General features: G+C 37.7%; 1 long non-coding RNA gene across 2 annotated transcripts in view; it reads left to right on the forward strand.

Annotated features, from left to right (window-relative positions):
* Positions 1-21,839, forward strand: part of LOC143693595 (uncharacterized) — a 44,007-nt gene that overhangs the window by 11,951 nt on the left and 10,217 nt on the right. Inside the window, exons 3-4 of one of the 2 annotated variants that reach the window (XR_013181448.1) lie at positions 13,998-14,083; positions 15,019-15,679. This is a non-coding gene — a long non-coding RNA (uncharacterized LOC143693595). The remainder of the gene's footprint in view (positions 1-13,997; positions 14,084-15,018; positions 15,680-21,839) is intronic. The other variant, XR_013181449.1, reaches the window with a different exon arrangement.

A 21,839-nucleotide genomic window follows, 5' to 3' on the forward strand; every position in this document is an offset into this window, starting at 1 on the left:
ACATGGATTACACAGCTTTCAAGAGAATTGTCATTCCTTTCCACCGGATTTTTATCAGTGTCTTTAACAAAACAAGTATGTGCTAGTAGCTTCTAATGGGTCCCAGAGGAAGCTTTATAGGAGGAACTTTAACCTAGAAAAAAGGTAAAATCCAGGGCAAATGTTTAGTCATCGCACGCACTAGGATTGTTTGACTATTCTGCCTAGTCAAGAGGACATACGTGGGAGCCTTTTACTATGTCTCTATGTATTATATGTAAATTTGAGCTTTATTTTTAAACAGATATATAGGAATTATCTTTCTTTATCACTACAAAAATGTTATATTCTCCTCAGCTTTGCTCACTGTTTTTCTTATGGCCGTCCTTCCCTCCTTATGTTATGACCATCCTTCCCTCCCTCTCTTTCTCTCCTTCCTAATTCTATTCTCCCTTCTTTGCAAAGATAAATTCCTGGTTGCTTTTGAGCCTGGAAAAGGTTCTTCAAACTCTTCCTAATGCAGGTGGTTTGGCACCATTTATTGGAAACAAAATCACATATAGCATTTGGTCACCAGCTATTAGACTCTACATGTGATACTACTTGTGATACACCAGAGTCTGAGATGACTCACTTGATACAGTAATCTTTAAAAGGAGTAAAAATGAATGATTGCACAAATATTTTGTTGCATTCTATAATATTATTTTAGTGCAAGATGGAAATATTCATGCTTAATGATTGTATAAGTATCACTCTTCCAATATTGGTAGAGACTGAGATAGAGAAGGATGAACATTTAATAGGAAAAAAAATTGACTGCTACCCACATCCTCCCTGTTTAGAAGCACCTTAGAAAAAAAAGTTGATTAATTTTCAGTTTACCTTTTCTTTAATGCAACAGACATCCATTTGAGGTTTAATTGGGACTATTCTAGCATGCAACAAAAAGTTAGTGGAAGATAAAAGGGCATAGCAAGAAAAAATATTCAAAGTGAATAATTTAAGATCACATCCATAATTAATGGCATTTGGAAAGCTTCCTCTAGTGCTCTAATCATATCTCAAAATGTGCTAATTAGAACAGTTTGGTACAAAACAGTGTATGCAGGTGTTGAACAGCTTTTTTCTGTTCTTTTTTTTCAGAAATGTAGCAGTAACTGGTTCTCCTGGCATTAGCACTCACATTTAATAAATGTTTCGCCATTTAACATATATTTGACAGCTGAAGAGTGTGCGCACAACTATTACCTTGTTAGAATAGATTTGATCAAGAATGCAGAACAAAATCAGATATGTTTAGCAACTTAAGCTTGTAGTAAACAGTGAAGCATCCTATAATGTCCTTTGGGGCTATAACAAGCAAAGACTTGAAGCTGAAAGAAAAAGAATTGCCTTGAAAGGACAAAGTATCTACATTCATCTGCTTGAAATGAATGTTATCTAAAAGCAGTTCTGATACTTCAGAAAAGCTAATTATTTGCTTACTGCTTGCACTGTATTTAAGTGTTATCTTTTGGCTGAGAAGGATGTTGCTGCTCAGTTCTTCATTCATCTTGGAAATCAATGACAACCGACATCACAGGTCCCTCTCTCTGACCCCTTTGCAAAATTAATCAATATGATCCAGAAAGAAATGAGCTGTGCATTCTTTTGGGCTTGTATTACTGCTCTGCCAGAATGAAACAGGGAAACCTGAGGAGATGCTTAATGCCCAATTTACTCAAAATGATCCTGACAGCTCTGCATTACTGAAACAGTAGCTGGCTCTTTGGGGCTGTAGTGTCCAACAAGTAGGTGTGACAACACTGTCAAATAAGTCTGAAGAGCACAGATTGTATTTGAAATGAATGTATCATGGCTCTGCAGGATTTGTTTTATGCAATTATTCTAATAAAACATTTTATTTTACTGAGGTTCTACAAAATTTCACAGAATGAAACAAATAGTTCCATAACCATGTATTATTAATAACTCATTTCCTTTAAAGTTGAGAGCAGAGCTATTCTATTACGTGTTGCAGATTCATTTTAAGACACTTTATTGGAGAGCCTGCAGTCGGAAATATTAATCTTGTGAAATTGAACACATGGGTTTAAACCTAGGATACATCACATTTTTCAAGAGACTCAGCAGTACCTAGCTCCATTTTTCCCAAGCAATCTGTAGACTTACTGCTGTGTCTGAATTAGCTCCATTTCTATGCTTTCTCCTTGCTCCTACCCATTAGCATTCAAGCCTTTTCTGTCTTCTGCAGCTAGATGAATTATTCCGCAAGAACAATTCATTTGACAGTGAAATTTGCCCTTTTTGCATTTGTTATTTCTCCATGAACACATCACAATTTGCATTAATTAGTTTATTATTTGAAATTGTTTGATGAATAGTTTGTTTCAACCCATTTCACTCATGTAGCTAATATTAATTTGAGTGTTTCATCCCAGTGATTTGCCATTCAAACTCTGTGCTATTATATCACATGGTGATTGTTCCTGATCCTGCTCTGGATGACACAACTGGAGTCAATCAAAAACAGAAATATGGCTCATGAAAAGTTTTCAAAGAAAAGTTTAGTTCTATTCTCTTATTATTTCCCACAGTTATTGCTATTTCTGAATAAATAATATTCAGAAAATAATATAGAGGGTTTCTGAATAAACCCTCTACATTTTTATTTTTGTATTTTTCTTTTTCCCAGTTTCAAAACTGAAGAAAAAGAGATTTAAAGCCCTAAAGCCTGTTTTACTTTTTTTTTTAATTCCATGTTCAAGGAGATTGAGTAAAATAAATTTGGCATTTATTTTCTTCAATAATAAAACATTTTTTCAGTGAAAGACAATTTTTCCTAAAAGCACGCTCTTTGCAATAAAAATATTTTATACTAGTCCAAGTTATAGATTTTCTAAACAGCTTCTGCTTTGCCGTGAGGTATGATTCACCAATTAAAAAACATGCTTTGCCATATTAAGTAAAATTCTAATGGTATTCAAATGTTCTCCCACTTCCTCTTTTGTCTGAGAAAAAAAATACCATTAGGAAAACTGGAAATACGTGCACAAGAATGTAAAATAAAGTTTCGTCATCTCCAAGAGCTACCATGGATGCTTGCTCTCTTCTCTGCTGGGAGTTACGGTCTCTTGATCCAAACTTCAAGTAAACTTTGGAGTATAATCACCTTGTTTTTGCTAAAACAGATATTATATGTCTGTACAGATCCATTCTGAAAAACAGCACCTCAGGATGCACAGAAAGATATGGTGTTCATCTATACTCACAAATATGTACTACCCCAAAAGAAACACAATGCTGTAATAATATATTTGAGATTAGAGTAATAATGAAATCCCCCTCATTTTAATGTTATTCATAAAGAGTGTTAAAAGCCAGAAGTTGAGTACTTTCTGTTGGGAAAAAAAAAAGAAAAGATCTCCCTTAGACATGGACTATTTTTTTAAACAAATCTCGGAAAAAATGGGAATATTCCAGTTTATAATTACATGTAATCTAATTCTAATCACTTAAACAGTTCAGCAGATTTGCCAAAGAAACCATGGAGTGTGTACTGGTGGCAAAATCAAGGAAAGGCACAAATGGGGGGGCAGAAGGAAATGGCAATATAATTCATGCCATCAGCATGCTTTTATAGAAGATAGATTCTGTCAAGCAGAGAGTGCAGTTTTTGAGGTTCTGGATGTGTTCAGTGAATGTTTCTCAGTGATATAATATCCCCAAGGCGTTTTTGAGATAGGTAATATACTGACACAGTGTTCTGTGAGAAAATTACTGCTAAACAAAATGAAGAGAGCCCACAGAAGCTGGGTAGGGACTAAGTGAGAATAAATTTGAGTCGCAGCCCTAAAAATTTGTTTCTGGGCAGGTGCTGCCATTGTTTATTCTTGACTAGGTCTAATCTGGAAGGACTGCACTTGTAAATACCACATTTGTATTTCTGATGACGCAGAATTACTAAATGAATAACAATGATAAATTGCATATGGGAAATAGAGGCTGCTCTGGATCGTTTGCCGAAGTAAACAAGCACATATGTCGCATACACAAATGTGTCTGTCCTTATCCTGCACAGCTATACTGCCAGGTATGCAGAAATTGTGTCAGTCTTAAGAAACTGGAGCTTCACCCTCAGAATCATTGACTGAAGAGCACCAGAGCAGCAAAACAACACCAGAGCAGGGAACATGAGTGGGCAGTCTGATGCAGCTAAGGTTCAATACAGCTTCTGAAGAGGTGATTGAGAAATATCATATATGAACAAGGAAGTTCTACCTTTTTGGTTGTCATGGCATGAAGAAGGACTAGCATGTTTCTAGCTGCTTCAATTACTTAAGTGAGAATTATAACTGCTCTTATGAGTCATGAGCCTCTGGCACTAATGATACTCTCTTGTTTTGAGTCCTAATAGTCATCCTTCAAAAGAAATTATGAAGGATTGAAAAGGATTGAGAAAAGAATAATAGAAAAACACATTATTCTAGGGAAAAAGCAAGAAAATTTTATCTGTTTAGTGCATCAAAGAGAAAATTAAGAGGTGATCGTGGGAGGAGATGGCTTATTGTAGGTGGTACTTCTGTCAGAAAGATGAATCCATGATATTCAGGATCTGGAAGCTAGACTTAGGTAAATTAAAAGAGAGCAATTAATCAGTGGAACAACTTTCTTCCAGTTATGATGGGTTATCTCACTTGCAGCTTCTAAATCAAGCCTCAATGTCTTTACAAAAGATATCTAAATGCTCAAAATAAGATAAAAGTCCCAAGAAGTCATTTACATCAGATTTTTGGCCTACGGTGTAAAGGAGGAGAGGAGAAAGACTCCATCCTTAAAATAAGTTCATGGGACTTTCACTTGCAGTTTACATGTGCTACTGGTATTGAGGTCTTCAAATACTTTTGACATATGTGCAAAAATGCACTACTGCCTGTGTTACTGCAGGGAATTTGAATAGAATCTCAGAAAATTATAAATGTGATCATGTCCCTAGATGCTTAACATGGAGATCTGTTGACAAAGCACTTACACATAAAATCTTTCTGGAACATCAACAAGTTGAAGAACCTGAGTGATGACAGCCACAATCTAAACAATTTTATCAGGGTATGTAATATTTTCTGAGAACTGTAAACCTCATGGAAGTCTTTTTTTGTCAGCAGTGAGGCAGGCAGCCTTGCTTTGCTGAAGGAATTCTGTCTTTATGGTAAATATTTCTGTGCTGAAATGCCACAGTGGGACATGGTTTGTATGGATAAGTTACTTCTGATAACAGTAATGGCTCAATGCTGCATGCTGCTTTGTCATAAACCTCTTTACCTAATATATTTTTCTCTTGGTCTGGGGTTCAGCATCATAACATTTTTCTGAAACTGTGTGCATTGAAAATGTTTGTAAAAAGCAAGAAGTCCATTATCCAAGCACCAGTGTATTTAGGGGTGACTGAAAAATACCCAGGAACATTCCCTGAGATCTCTCTTTTGTAATTCAGAGTAGAAATCTGTCCACATTCAGAAAAAAGAGAATGGGCAAGCCTATCTGTGCCAGCAGGCTTCATCTCCATTTGTCATACCTGCCAGAACCAGCAAAAAAAAAAAGGAGGCAAGGGGTGTTCCCAGCTACCATGGCTTTCTGCAGCATCACTGTGTATGAGCTATCTAAGTAATGCACACTGAGGGGTGGTATGAAATCTGGGCAGGAAATCACCTTGGGTTTGGCCATTAATCTCTAGCATCACTTTAGCTTTTGTGAATGTAGAAATGGGCTGGAAACAAGCAGCAGAATAAATGAGGTAAAGTGATAATGTGCAACTCCTTCTCACGGCAGAAAAAGCCAGAACTAATTTTAACCAATTTCTGCCTTGACTGTGGTGTCTACAGCTATCATACTCTTATTTTTTTCATTGTTCCTTTAATTAAAAGAAACCTCCCTGCCTCTCAGGGGCACATCCCTGAGGAGAGATTGGTTTAGGATGAGAAGCATGCTTTGCTCTTTCATCCTTTTCAAAACCCAGTATTTTTTTTTTTTTTTCTGTTTGTCAATCAGCATGAAAAGGCTTTTTTAGCTCTTACTGCACCGGAAACAAAAATGAAAAAAAAGACAGAAAGCTTCAGGCAGTTAAAATGTGGGGGAATGCAATGCTGATGTAAAGCTGCAGCAGATGTACAGCTTAATTAGATGTTAATGAATAGACAGATGTGTATAAGTGAGCAGCTCTGAGGGTGTGGAAGGAAGCAGAAATATGGGGCAGTAAACACTTTGATGTTGCCTGGGTAAAGGTACATTTTAAAATTGCTCTGCTTGCTGCTGTTTTTCTGGATTTTCCTATCACTGTGTGGCAGCAAATCATTTTGCTTCTTGCTGGTACAGTGAGGGAAACTGAAACATGAGCTTTCCTTCCCACAGCCCTGCTTTGGATTGCTTCAGTTCTCCCACTCCTGGGTAGAGTTTGCAAACCTGAGGTAGCAGAGATCTGTGTGGGAAAATTTTTGGCAAATATTTGTGTCAGAATCGTGAAGAAATTTAAGGGGCTAGTTGGAGAAAACAGAAGGTCCTCAGGACTTGGAAGGAACAGGTGAAAAGTACAAGCAGAAATACGCAGGGTACAAAACATGATGCAAGCACAGGAAGAACAGGAAATTATTTCAGGTAGTGAGATCACAAATCCCCTTTGACCATGCAGATAAATTTACAGATAAGTTTACAGAGGGGCTAATCAAAACCACCATAAAGAGAAATCCACCAGTGAAATAGGGTTAGGGAGGTGTATACAAAAGAAAACCAAATACTATCAGTTAAAAACAGGAAATAAACAAATAACATGGTAATAAAAGGGCTGGTATGTTTAAACACTTGCTATGCTGCCTGTTGAGAGGAATACTTATTCAGAGCATATAAATCTCTTCGGATATATTTTTTGAGAGTAGTTTAATTGAGAGCATTTTCATTGTTTCTTCTCAATGCAGCATTACAAATCTTATTTATAGATCAAAAGGAACTATAGGCTCTGCAGCATTCCCAGCTAAAGGTCTTTTCTTTCCTGGAGTTCATGTAGCTGATGAAGGTCTGATGTATGGTATAACTCCAGCCCCCCATGTAAACCATGTAAGCTCCCAAACCAAGGTGGTGAGAGCAGTCCCAGAGGAGAGGTTGGGAGAGCATAAGGAGATGTGGATGAGGACAGAAAGTCTTTCTTCAGAAAGAACTGACCCTCTGTTTTGGGAGGGTGTGTTCCCTCTTCTCAGAAGGGTAAAAGGAGGTGTTGTGTGCACCCTTCACAGTCTGCAGCCATGGACCTCACTGCTGATGAGGGACCCAGAGGCTGAAGTCCAGTCTCACATGGGGATTGCAGGCAGAGATGGCTCCTCATCCTGTACTTCTAGGGATGCATGCTGATCATGTAAGAATATTCTTTGTACATTGATTTCTTTGGAAATATAATCTATTTGAGTTCTAAGTATTTGGACTAATGGTCTGACTTTCTGTGTGCCTGCCTGTCTTTCTATCTGCCTTTTGATCTATCTACATTTTTTTTTAGTCTGTCTACTAAAGTGGGACTACCCTTCTTAACAGTACCTCTGTTTGAAACCACAATAACTTCAGTATGAAAAAGTAGTTTTATTCCTGATAATAACTTTTATTTTTGTACTTTACAGTGCTTGAATGTCTCAGTGCCCTTTTTGAAACTCATTATCTCCATTGCACCTTTCCTTGACCCTTCCATTGCATTAGCACTTGCCTAGGGTACTGGTAATTCCATGCTAATTTGGAGCAGGGAGTACCTCTGCACATTGTGAGGCCAATTTTAAAGCTTTCATGGGGCAGAGGAAGATCCTGGGTCTAGTGAAAGATATTTATACCTGGTATACACAGACGTGTCTTCCTCACCCCTGCCTGCCCATGCTGCTCACATCCTTCCATCCTTAAGCCAGCTGCAGGGCTGGCTCAGCATGGAAGCTGAAGGACACTGTCAGGTGGTGGAGGGCTGAGGACACATGGAAGATGCTGGTTGCAGGCCTAAACTGGAACTACACAGGATTTTGAGGCACATTAGTGTTTTACTGAAGTAAAAACATCAGGTTTGGTTGGTCTGTCAGGTGGATCAGTCTTGGAATGACAAATATATCACAGTAAATAGATCACATGCAAGAGGAACATAGCTGATGTGCTTAGCTAAAATATTTACATGGTGTTCATGTTGTACATGTTTTCATACCTAACCTTGTTCATGTACAACATCCTAAGAACTGTTAATGAGTCAAAAAAGTTTATTAGAGTCTACATTTCTGAATGACTATGTTCTTCTTTGTAAACACTGCTTCTTTTTTGAAAAAAAAATTCTGTTTGTACCTGCTACTTGGTAACATTTTATAGGTTTGTTAGACATATTGAAGACTGGCAGTTCATAGAAATGATCTGGCAAAAGCAAGTCCTTTGAGGAGCAGGTGAGGAAGTTGGGGGTGTTTAGCCTGCAGAAAGAGAGGAGGAGTCTCTTCATTATCTACAACTACCTGGAAGGAGGCTGGAGTCAGGTGGCCTCTTCACCCAGCCAACCAGTGGATAGGACAAGAGGACACAGCCTCAGGCTGTGCCAGGAGAGTTTCAGGTTGGACATCAGGAGGAATTTCTTCACAGAAATGATAGCTAAACATTGGAACTGGCTGCTCAGGGAGGAGGTGAAGTTACTGTCCCTGCAGGTGTTTAAGAAAAGACTGGATGCAGCACATAGTGCCCTGTTCTTGTTGATAGGGTGGTGATCAGTTAAAAATTGGATTTGATCTCAAGGGTCTTTTCCAACCTACTGGATTCTTTGATTGTGACTGTGTAAAGAGTCGGAATTCCAATGTATCAGTTACTGCCAAGCAAGCTGAGTCATTCATGTTTATTAATTCTGCTGATTCTGTTATTATCACTCATTTTTCAGCAGAGTATGAAAAAAACAATAATCTAATCTGCTGTACAAAGTAGGTAATGTGTAACAAAAATACACTGTTAAAATAAATCTTTCCCATCTTTTTCACCCCTTGGTCTTTTATCAGATGTGTAGGCAAGAAACCAAGAGATAAGCATCAAGTTAATTTATTGCTGCATCATTTTTCCTCCTCCCTTCTTCCAGACTTTGCACAGCTGATTCATGCCTAATGCTAAGGAGGTATTGTTATTGTCTTATGGGAGAAGCAGAGTGAGAACTGTGGAAGTAATGCATTTTGTCTGTAAAGGAAATAAAATCCATACCTATTTAAAGAATCTGCCAGAAAAAAAGAACAAGCTGGGATCCTTCTAGGAACCTCATATTCAGCCAGGAGCATTTGCATTCTATTTAAAAATGCAGAGGGAGCATTGACATCTAGTGTTTGTTCCAGTATTTTACTGGAGAGATTGAATAGTCCACAATTCAATTTGAAGTGAAAGTATCCCCCCCAAATGACTCTTTGTAAAGTCTTTTGGAGACTGAAGTCAATATCTATGGGTCTTTGGAGATGCAGCAATTGATTACCTGTCCAAGTCAATGAGCATTAAAACCCAAAGAGACTCAGAAATGCACTTCACTGTTGCAAAACCTCACCTCTGATACCACTGATGCACAATGACTGGTCTATGCTGAAGTTCAGTATATAAATAAACCAACTTGTTCTGAAACCTAATTGAAGTTTTGTAACATCCAGAAAACTCTAAGTTAACACCTTTTGCTGTAATGCTGGTATGCCTGGATGTATGCCTTGAATACAGTCTTGGGGCAGGATGAACATAAAATATATCAGATTTTGGAGCCACTTACTCCTTTGTCTGCTAACACTGTCATCCTTTGTCCCCTCAGCCTGTAGAAGAACACCACCTTGTCCTCTCAAAGCTCCTTTCAGCACGAAGACTCTTCCAGCAGTACACAAGAATCTCTTCATCCCCTCTAAAATCAAGTGAATGGAGCAATTACATTGTGATTCTTAGAAAGGCAGGAGCTGTTTAAGAGAGCCAAGAGTTAGTGACTGAAAAGGAGGGAGAACTGAGTTTCCAGCTGTATCTACATATGACAAGTAAACTGTGAGTGACAGAAACTGAGACTCAGTAGGGAAAGTAGTTGATTCAAGCTTTTGGAAAATAAAAACGCTTCTTTGTGGAAACTGCTAACTTCACGAGTTTAAGATCTAGGTTTTACAGCTTATCTGAAGCACATCCTTTATCAGCACTAATTTGGGGGGTTGCTGAGCTAACTGAACTGGAAGTGGGTAATTTCTTGGAAATCTGATGTCATGACTTTCATTTAATTTCCTTTTCTGCTGAGTCTCATGACTGAGTTCTGATGATAAGAAAGATTTCACTGGAGCAGAACTCAATAGGTCTTTTAAATATTAACTTTCATTCACTATCTATTGCACCTTATGAATCACATCTGAATGTACTCACCATTCCCAAGAGGCATTTAACTGACAATTTTCTATTAAAATCCCATAGATAATGGAGATCCCACAGTCCAGATTTAGATGTCCAAACCACATTTTCCTATTGTGTTTCCTTCTGTAATTTCATATCTGCAATCTGTATGATCTGTGGGGCACACACCAACGTATGTAACACCTATAGAATGTCCTGTCCACAAAGCATGTGAGCTGTACTCCTTCCCAAATCACAAAGTCCTGCATTTCAGAGAAGTATCAGGCTTTCTGCACAATACTGGCCCATAGGCAAATGCTTCTTGTTTATACTTAGCTCTTAACAATGATAAGCATATGCAAGCAACTGCTCTTGTTTCTTGAGAGATCTAGCTGAGTTACAGTTGTTTCTATAATAGAAATAATGATACAAGGAAATAGGTGTTGTAAAGGCTAATTGCAATATAAAAACAGAAAGTATTTTGTTTTAGTGAGAGAAAAACACCGGTAATTTTGTAGTGCACCGGAGTGTGAATTTGGAGATTTTCTAAAGTGTGTAGCTGAGATTCTGCCCATTTTTTAAGGAAGGTAACAAGTACATTCTGGATTATAGGCTAATCAGCTGGCCTTCAACCTCCAAAAAGCTGTTGACCATATCTTGTTGAAAGCTCTTTCTGGGCACATAAAGTACCAGAAGGTAATTTAAAGAAGCCAGCATGGATTTACCAGGCTCAAATTTGTGCCTTCTAGGGAGGAATGACTGATGTTGTGGATGAAGGGAGAGAAGTTTGTTGTTTGCAGAAGGTGTCCTTTAGCACAGCTTTTTGCTCACTGTTCCATGGCATCCTGAGAGCCAAACTGGAGATGCATAGACAAAGAGGCATTCTACAAGGCAGTTGATGAGATGTGATTTAAAAATGCATGTGGAAATCTGCATGAAATACACATGAAGTGTTAAATGTGACATGCAGTCTTTCTCACAAGTGGTTATTAATATCTGTCCTTTGCTTTCTGTCTATGTCAGAGAAATGTTGTGAATTTAAGGACAAATAAGGGCTTTGTTTTTTTAGAAGAATCACTTGGTTATTAGGGCCAAAGTGAGTTTAAAAAATTTGCTGATTTTATTCCTGAAATATAGGATATTCCTGTTGGATTGTTACATTTCTTGCATTCAGAGAGCTGTTTATTGCTTTTCTTTTCAGTTACTTTTTGGTGAGGTAATCAACAAATATGTCATAAGTGGATTTACACTATGATTTGAGATATTAAATTGCAGCAGCAATCCAGCTTCAGAAATCCCTTTTTTATGAAGATAAAATTGTAGATAAGGAAGACTTTTTCTTTCTTTAATTAAATACATGAATTTTAAAAATGCTGAAACATAACAGTGTGAGAAAGAAAACGCAGCACTTCAGAAAGATATTTTGAGGATTCTTTTCTTGAATTACTGTTTCTTGTCTTTCCCATACACTTCATGCATGAAATCTGTTGTATTCCAGAGTGAGCTCTCCTTGAAGGTTTCAAGAGCGAAGCCAGTCAGCCCCTTTCATGATGATTCCTCCTTTTTTTAAAACCAAATAATAAAAAAATCCAGATCCCTTTTTGCACATCCTGATTCAGTCAGTAGTTAAATAATTTAGTTAAATACATATTGAACTTTAAATATAGTCATAATCACACAAATTCATTTTGAATATTCATATGCCTAAAAGAGAGATAAACAGGACTAAATATATTGCTAAATCAAGTGTGTCCTCTCTCCCAAAGTTTTAAGCTGCTATTCCAGTTGGGAGAATTTTGGGAATCGCAGTATCCCAGAAATACTCAAAATTGCTGTAGACACAAAGATCTGGGTTGGCCTGCTGCAATTTTACTGATTCAACAACAGCTGAAGACTTCTAATAGGCAAATGAAGGAGGTCAACTCATCATTACAGCTCAATGAATACTGTAAGTTTTATTTTAGTTTAGGCAGTTAGTCTAGCACTGAGAAAATGAAAGCTTTTTTGGTCTGTTTTTTAGAGTAGAAATAATTTCCAAAATATTTTTACTTATTTAGTATTTTAATGTGGAATGGGGAAAATTCATTATCAAATCAGGCTCCCAGGTTTTATAATCTTTTGTCTTCTCTAGACACAGCCAGAATTTTTAACATTAAACTATTTGTTCATGGTGGGGAGATAGCAGGTGGAAATGAAAATGAAATGATGTTTTACTTTGGGTAATATTTTAATCACAGAAGAGGAATTTAAAATTAAAAATAAAAACTTCAACTTATTATCTGTCCACCATGGGACAGGTGTTTTTTCCTCTGTTCTGTTTTGTTTAGTTTGTTGAGGAAAAGGAATGGTAACTACTCATCATTACATTTATGATTTATCAGCCAAACATTTGTCTTTGGGAAGCACCTAGAGAAAGCAAGATTAACTGATTTCCAAGGACAAAATAAAAACATAGATATGAAGTATGATATATAATTGAAATTTCCTGGAAATGTGGGTAGCTGATTGGGGAATTCCACATAATCTTTCCTGAAAGCAAATAAAAAAGTCAATGAAATTGAATTTAGCAGATAATTTTTGACCTCTGGACATGGAAAAACTCAAGAAACAGTTGTGTTTTCAAAAAGGACATCATTGGTCCTCAACCTCTGAAATAAAATATTTACTAAAGAGGAACAACAGAGCCAATTATGCTTGCTATGTCACAGCTGTGTAGCTGAATGCTCCCAGCCAAATCCTCTTCCTTTGTTTTGGAAAACATAAGAATTTTGACTATTTGGGATTTTGGGAAATTTGATGTCAAAGAGTCATAGCAACTCGGACAGAGACCTGGATTTCTGCAATAATAAAAGGCTACACAGGTGGCCCTTAAGTATTTTCTTTCTGTTTTGTCTTGTTAGAGACTCTGCTGCTCCTGCAGATGTGGGAGGTCTAGTGAGAAGCTGAGTAGACAGCTCCATTATTTTTTTTTTCCATTTAAGTTTTCCGGGTTGCACAAGCAACCAAAGCAACTATTCTTCCTGCCATGCTTAAAAGGCTCTGAATCTTCATACGCACATCAGTCATGAACTGACAGGAAAGAGCCCAGAGGATGAAGGGGAGGGTGCTGGTGCATTTAGTCACTTGTATCTTTGCTATTGCTGTCAGCAGAAGAGGAAAAGCTGGAAATGCTCATAAGTGATTTTTTTTTTTTTTAACCGTGATTTAACTTCTTTGAGAGAAATGTACACTAGGTATGTCTGCGCACCTAAAGAAACCTCATATTGTTTTGTCGCTACCCATCCCAGAAATAAGGAACTCATATTTATCCTTGTTCCACTGATCTAGGACACACAGTCTCAATGATTTGATAAGTGATGCACAAGGAAATTTGTGATAGAGTGAACAGTTAAACCCAGCATCAATATACCACACTATCCTGCTTACCTGTAAACAATTGTTTCTTTGTGAATTGATTGAGAGTCAGAGTTCTGTTTAGGAACCATAAAGCTGCCAGTTTAAACAGGTTAATTACAGGGGCAGAACTCTCCCTGCTTTTTTAATCCCAGACATTACAAGCTCTAGGAAGTTGAATAAACATGTATTTTTATAATTATATCCACTGACAGTGTTTTTCTAAAAGATCAAGTTCACTTTGTCTTTAGCAGGGAACGCATCTGCTCATCGGAGGACTTGCTCTTCACCACACACCCTGTTTGCTACTGGCATAAATGTGGGACACAAGAACAAGGTGAGAATGAGCTGAATTTTCTCTCTCTGACCTCCTAACATAGTTTAACATGGGATGAAGGTTAATTAAAATCGCTGCCGCTTGACTGAAGTCAACGTATAATAGCTTCTCTCGTTAATGTTAAAGCTACCTAGTAAAAAAACTTCATTGGAGAATTGTTTCTCCAATGAAGTTAGTAATCCACATGTGCTGGAGTTACATTTTACTTCTGGGAGAAGACAGTAAAAAACAAAAGATCAATAAGAAAGGTTCTGTTAATTGCAAGTCTGTGGCAGTGGTTGGAAAATCTCTCTGGATCTCCCAGCTGAACTGTGGGGTGACCAGTGGGGAGCTGGTACAATGTTTGCACATGCAGTATCCCATATTCTGAACACTGGGATCTTGCCTGAAGAAGCACCCAAACATCCCAGTCCTTATTAAAATCAAGTGTCCAGGAGAGGACAAATTTTATAACAAAATGTCAAAGCTGAAAAAGATGAGGGAAGTACAGCTCATGTAAACTGAAACCCAAACTCTGCTAGCTGTTTGCTACAGGGAGAGAATTTCCCATTCAAATCACTATGGATAACTTTACCTCAGCTCTGAGCTTCTGATAGTTAAGTAGAACAAACAGCCTTCAGTAAAAGATTAAATATCAGATTACATCTTGATATGAAAATTATTGCTATGTTATCAGGATCACTGTGTACATTAACTCATGCTGCTGGTGAGTGTTTGCACAGTAGTCAGGCTTCTCCCTCACCAGCTTCACAGCTTTAAACCTCTCTTATTCTTAACCTTCCTCACAATTCCTACTTAAATATATAACATATAATTCTGGAAAGCATTTTGAAATACAAAATTAAGCCTAAATTATGCAAATCAATTAAAATTAAAGACCCCTGTCATTTTGCAAAGCTAGTAATTAAGGCCTTTTATTCTTTTTTCTCCTCCAGGCTTTGAAAATCTGTGCAAAAGTTTCAATCAGTGGGGATCCAAGACTTTTCAGGCAAACAGAAATTCTTAGGAAGGAGCATTTAATGGAGTTTCCTTCTCCATCCTCCTGCCCCAACCCAGAAGAGAGAGACCCATTCAGGACTGCATTAATCAGCTCTGGGATGAAACTAGTGGTGGTAGTTAACTGTTCTGGGGCTGTAGGAGAGGAATGGTACTCTTATCCTTGCTGCAGGATGTGGCTGTGGTTCACTCACCTGAGAGACTGAGACCCTTGGGATTTTATGAAAGCCAAAAATGTTTTGCTATGATGACAATGTCTGAAAGAAGAAAAAGTTAAATGTTTTCACAAGCATGTGAAAAACAGTTTTCATGTCTCCAAACAGAGTTGAGGAGAGATTTGTATTGACTTTTCTGTTCTGTGTGTGCTTGTTTTCTTATGCTCTTTCTCTGAAGACATCAATGCAGACTTTTTTAACAAGGTGAACAACAAATTATTTAAGGTGGCAAGAATGTCAGCAGTTTTATCGTAGTGAGAAGTAAATGGCTCTGAGAAGTAAATGGCTGCATATCCAGTTTGGGATATAGTCAAGCTGCAAGCTCTTCTTAACAGAATCAAGAATTTAACAAAGTCACTGATTCAGGATGGGGCCTAACTTACAGGTTTAGTATATTTATTCCACCTCTGTTTCCACAATTTGTTATTTATTCAAAAATCTGTTTTTATTTACATGATATCGTTTTCACTGTGAATTCTGAGTGTTTCATAGAAGTGTGTCAGTCTCGGTTTATTCTTCCTAATCTCCAATTATATCTGCTGAATTCTCTCATATTTTTTTATTTTGCTCTTTGACAGTCCTCTGGATATTTTTTTCTCCCTCTTTTTGGCAGCTCCTCGGTTTGGGATTATTCTGATCTCATAGTGCCTCAATCCCAGATTCTTTACAGGCATGCATTGATGTTTTTACTCCTAATGTGTTCTTAGTCTTTCTGGACCTTCCTTCACGAGACCAGACTGTAAATTGAATCTATTAAAGCTGGGTATTGATGCTCTGTCAAATGAACACTCGTTTCCTGGAAAGAAACTGATCCTGGACTACTGCATTTGCAGGTTTTGAGAGGTCCATGGCTTTCTGCAATACTTTATTTTATAAATCACTCTTTTTTTCTAATTCTCTTTTTATATCTCTGGTCACTAGGTATTTATTTAAATGGAAATTTAATCACATTCTACCTTCTCTCTGTTGGCTGCCTCACAAATGCAACTCTGTCAAAATTTATTTGGCAACACAAACTGTCTTCTATGTGGTCATCATCAGAACTACTCAAATTTGCTTTCAAACCTGCTTTATATTACTGCTTTTGTTTGTTTTTAAATCATTATCTTGGAGCTGTTTTCTAGTCTTAAACCCTGCCTAACTCACATACATAGAAAACATGTTGTTCCACTGAAAGCTCAAGTTCTTAGTGTACTGTGTGTGCTGCCTGGGCAACTGGATTAAATGGAAAACATCAATTACTTGATCAACCCACAGAAGACTTTAGTAATATCCGGGTTATCTGGGTTCAACTCTGACTTGGCAATAGATTTTGTTTTGTGGCCTTGGATGACTCCCTTAGTCTGTCAACTTCTACCCCTCTGCAAGAGACAGTTATGTTGCCAAAGGTTTAGTACCTTCCCAGAGCGTTGTAAGTGAAAACCACCACTGAAAATGAGACTTTGAGATATTTCTGTGAGCAGGGACTATCTAATTCGGCAGCTACATGAAATTAATAATAATTTGTAGACACAAGCAGTGGCATACTGCTACTTCTAGAAATCTCAGTGCCTGTAATCTAACAAAGCTCATAAAAAAGTTTAAACTCCTACAGTGAGTCATGGAGAGCCTGTGCTTCTTCATCCTGCTTCTTTCTAAGAGTCATCCTCCTCATCACTGCTTGATTTAAAAGAAAAATTGATATGCATGGTGGTTGGTCTGATAAATGTACGCTAATCACCAACTGGTTTCAGTTTATAAAGGCTGTTAGAAATTTCATCCCTGGTATGTGGCTTTGAAAATCAAGATGATTTAATTGCAGATGGGATACAGAAACTATAATGAAAGAAATCCACACTCTCAGGGAACAAAAGACATATTACAAAGGGTTTATTTTGCTTTTATCCAGTGGAAGATGAGGTCATACTTAGGAGCAAGATGGCTCTCAGAGATAGATACCTGAGTAACAGGCTGGGGGTTTATCGGACTGCCAGGCTGCAGCACTGGGGATTTTTGAAGTGAATGTATGGTTGAGGTGCTTGCCCAAAAGCTGACTGAGAAAGCAAGCCCTTGATGAATAAAGCCAGCACAATTTTAAGTGAAATAACTTTAGTTCTGGTTAGAAGCTAGAACTTCAGATTTTGCCTATGAAAAAAGTTCTCCTGTTCTTTTGATGAGGACTAGGACAGGAGCATCTAAAAGTAATGGAGCAAGATGAGGGGCAAAAAAAGGACAAAAAATCCCTTCCGGTAGGGAACTTCTAATATGTCTTGGGTTTCTGTCCTTTTAAGATGGGGATGGTTTCTTACACTCTTTAAAGCACATTGCCAATAGAAATGAAACTTTACTACTTTTATGATTAATTAATGCTATAAAGAGCCATTAAGGACCAAGCTAAAGTGAAAAATCTTAGTATCCTATTTAAAAATAGTGTGCCCGTATATAAGGATATAAATATTATCATTCTTGGGCTGATTTGTGGTTTTTTGCATAGAAGAAGCTAACACAAAAATGTAATTTCTATTTACTAAACTTTCTTCAGAGATAAGAAAGTTTTTATCTCACCCTTGACTGAGAAAAGCTGTTTACTCAACCAAGTTCACTGGTTTTATGCTGAAATTCTGCAGGCCAGTTGTATCCTCAGCAGACATCAACCTGACCTGCTCCATTGCACCCCCAAAGCACAGTCAAGCTGACAGCTGTTACTGAGTTTCTGAAAAATACAAAAAGATGCTCCTGGAAATTATTGTGACTTATGTGGTCTGTGTTTTCTAATCCCTGTTTGACCCCAGATGAGCAGTTGGTCTTTCCAAGGTGTGTCCCTTACATCACATTGTGTCTGGGAGCTGTCTGCTGTTGATGGTGGGATGCCCAGCTGACACCTTTAAATTTCCTCTTTAAAAAGACAGCATTACCCAGTGACTGTATCTGAATTTTCTTTCCTGTTTGCCATGTCAACTGTGGCCTTCTCCATTTCCCCTCTGCATGTCTTCCTGTTTTTTTTAAATGGGCAGAAAGATACCGGCTTTGCTTGTAAAATACATTCAGTGCTACAGATGAAAAATGTTTTGTTGCTTTCTAAGTGGTTATTTGGCAATTGGTTGCTTTTTCTTTCCTATTTTGGTCTCTAATAGGTGAACATGATTTCTGATTTTGTCTTTGTATCTTCCACTTGATTGTGGAGAACCTCTTTCACTCAGTAAATAATTTCCCACTCTTCAAGAGAAGGGAAAGGTGAGGGTGTTAGTGCACCTGAGACTAAACGCACCATTGGGAGTGTATGCATCTGAAAAAAGGCTGTGAGTATTTCCTGCACCAGACTTGAAGCAATAAGCTTTAAAGCTCTCCATAAATGAAACCAACTTCAGGGAAGAGAGGGAAGAAGGGTGATACCTTAGAGTAAGGTGACGTTCTTTATGTGTGCACCTGTAAACACATCTGCACATGGAACTGCTCAGAAGCCACTTCTGTAACTGTACAAGTTTGTTTACATTGTAGCCAGGAAGATCAACACTTGAACTTTAATTCATGATACTCCTTGAGTTAGTATCACTACTGAGGCCTTAATTTATAGTAATTTAGAACATTTTTCTAAAATGTTGCAATTTCTGGTTGCATTTGCACAATTTTTACAATAACTAAATTGCAGGAGATAAAAAGAAAAAGACTTTCAAAAATGACAGGCTGCTAAATCGGTCATTCCAATAATTAGAAAATGATAAACCTTTACTTTTTCAAAGCTGTATTACTTACCCAGAGCCAGACGAATTTTCTTGGGCGTGACAAAAAGCCCATTCTGTAGTAAATCAAAACTGGGAATTTTAAAGTTTTATTCCAAATCAAAGGGTAGAAATGGAACTTCTTCTGAAAGATTATGAGAAATTACCAACATATTTTAACCTGTATTTTAGAATAATTCTTGGCTGAAAAAATAAAAGTGTAATCCACTAAACTATGGATTTGACTGTGATCCACATAGAAAGTTCAGACTGTAGTCAAAGTAAAAAATTAGAGTTTAAACCCTGGAAATTTCTTTCTTGGGAATTCTGACATTTTGAAATTCTGTCTTCTCTCTCAGGTATTAAATATTTCTACTCTAAAGTTCAGATTAAAAGCAATTATAAAATATTTTGTTTCAGAAATATTTGGAGGATGTTACTGAAGCCTTAATTCTGATAACATTCAAGTTTCCCCTTTCCATTTTATCATGGAGAACATTATGTATTTCTATTTTTCTGGGCACTAATCTCTCCCCTCAAAGGGGGGATACGTTAGCTTTCCCATGTTCACAGACATAGCTGATATCCCCTTAGAAGCTCTTATTGTTGTGTTTCATGCCCCTCATCAGATTAAATTCTAGCTGTGCTTTGGCTTTCCTCATCTCATCCATCCCTGCATGCTCTGGCAGAGCCTTGACATTCTTGTCAGGGCATCTGACTCAGCTTCCACCTTCTGTACCTTTCCCTTTTATGCTTCAGTTTAGTCAGGAGCTGCTTGCTCATCCGTGGAGGTTTCCAACCACCTCTGCTCCATTTGCTGCTCATCAGGATGGACCATTCTGGGGCTTGGAGGAGCTGATCCTTGAAGATCTTTCAGCTCTCCTGGAATTCTCTTCTCTCTAGGACAGTCTCCATGGTATTCCTCCCAGCAGAACTCTGAATAGGCCAAGGTCTGCTCTCCTGAGAGAACCAGCATAGAATTAGATTTTTGCTATTAACACCGTTTTAAAATGTAAGATCTTGTCTGTAATGTATTTTATTATAGTCAATCAAGAATACATTTTTGTATTCAAAAAATGTTGATTTGTCAATTATATTGGGGAAATATTTTGGTTTTGCATATAATTCTAATTACAAAGATAAATTTGGCAAGGTAAAATTGCAGGTGTTAGATTGTATAGTTCAGGTGAAACAACCCAGTAGTTTCCATCAAATATGAATTGAGAAATATTACTACTTATCTAGAAACACTTTTAATCTTATAAAAAATTCAGTTAAATTTTATTGCCTGTATCTGTTAGCTACATTTTTTTCCTTTGCATAAATATATTTCTTTGGCTTTAGCTGGAATAGAATCCAGTTTCAGATGGATGGAATTTGAATGGATTTGGATGGAATTCCAAAGCAACTGTCAGGTTAGAGAATTCTGTAACAAGTATCTGATCCAATTTTTTTTTCAACCTTGCCAAACTTGGAAACCTGGCAAACAAGGTACTAAAAATCTTTTATCATTATGGTTGCCATCTTTTCTGGTGCTGCTTGTCATTAGCAGAAAGACTATGCCTGATGTGGAATCTCCTGCAGAAGTCAGACAAAAAGTCAGGCTGCAATGTATGAGAGGAAATGTAAAAATGTTCAAAGAATCAAAGGGGAGGTGAGACAGGCATGGGGCCAGTCGAAAAAGAGAATGGAAATACCACTAGACCTCCGTATTGAGGTGGATGAAGGTAACTGAGCAAATTAATTGAAGTATACTATCAGTGGGATATTTATTTTCTTAGAAATGCTGCTGTTATTTTGCATTTTTGCCCTGTGGACTAATGAAGTGATAATCACATTTCTGGTTCTCATGCTGAAGATTCAGAATAGGAAAAGTATGCCAGAAATGAGGACAGGAAGAAAGGAAACAGAGATAAACACTCATTATGAAGGTTAAGCTTTGAAGAAAAGCAGAGTCAGTAATTCTAGAGACATTTAAAAATATATATTTGAGGCATTTATTTTAATACAGCTTTTCTTACATTGTTGTGTCCCCACTTATTTTCTTAAAGTTAGTATATTTAACATGGTAGATACAACTTAGAAGTATTTATAAAAACACTTCTGTCATAGGGTTTTATTCCTCCTTGAAAAATTGTGTGAGATCTTGGACTCAGAAGGGAGACAGTGCTCAGTAGTGAAATTATCTGAACTATTTTTATTAGAGACCCAGCAGAAACAGTGACTTACTGTTACTTTATCAGGCCACCAGCTGGGATGAATTATGGGTTTTATGGCACATAGGCAGGGATGTTAATGCCTATGGAGATCTCGGGTCCTGCACTTTGGCTACAATAACTCCATGTAGTGCTACAGGCAGGGGTGAAGTGGCTGGAAAACTGTCCAGCAAATAGGACCTGGGGTGTTGGTTGACAGTGACTGAACACGACCCAGCAATGTGCCCAGGTGGCCATGAAGGCCAATGGCATCCTGGTCTGCATCAAGAATAGCATGGCCAGGATCAGGGCAGTGATTGCTCCCCTGTACTCAGAATTGGTGAGGACACACCTCAAGTGCTGTGCCCAGTTCTGGGTCCTTCACTTTAAAAAGGATGTGGGAGATACTGGAGCATATCCAATAAAGGACAACAAGACTTGTGAAAGATCTCAAAAACATGTCCTGTGAGGAAGAGCGGAGGCAGCTGGGTTTGTTTAGTCATGAGAAGGGGAGGCTGGGGGAACCTCATTGCTCTCTACAACTCCCTGAAAAGAAGGTATGGTGAGGTGGGGGCCAGTCTCTTCTATCGTGCCTGCAGTGGGAGGACCAGAGGAAATAGTCTTAAGCTGAGATAGGGGAGATTCAGATCAG

Source organism: Agelaius phoeniceus, chromosome 3, assembly GCF_051311805.1.
Source record: "Agelaius phoeniceus isolate bAgePho1 chromosome 3, bAgePho1.hap1, whole genome shotgun sequence".
NCBI lineage: Eukaryota > Metazoa > Chordata > Aves > Passeriformes > Icteridae > Agelaius > Agelaius phoeniceus.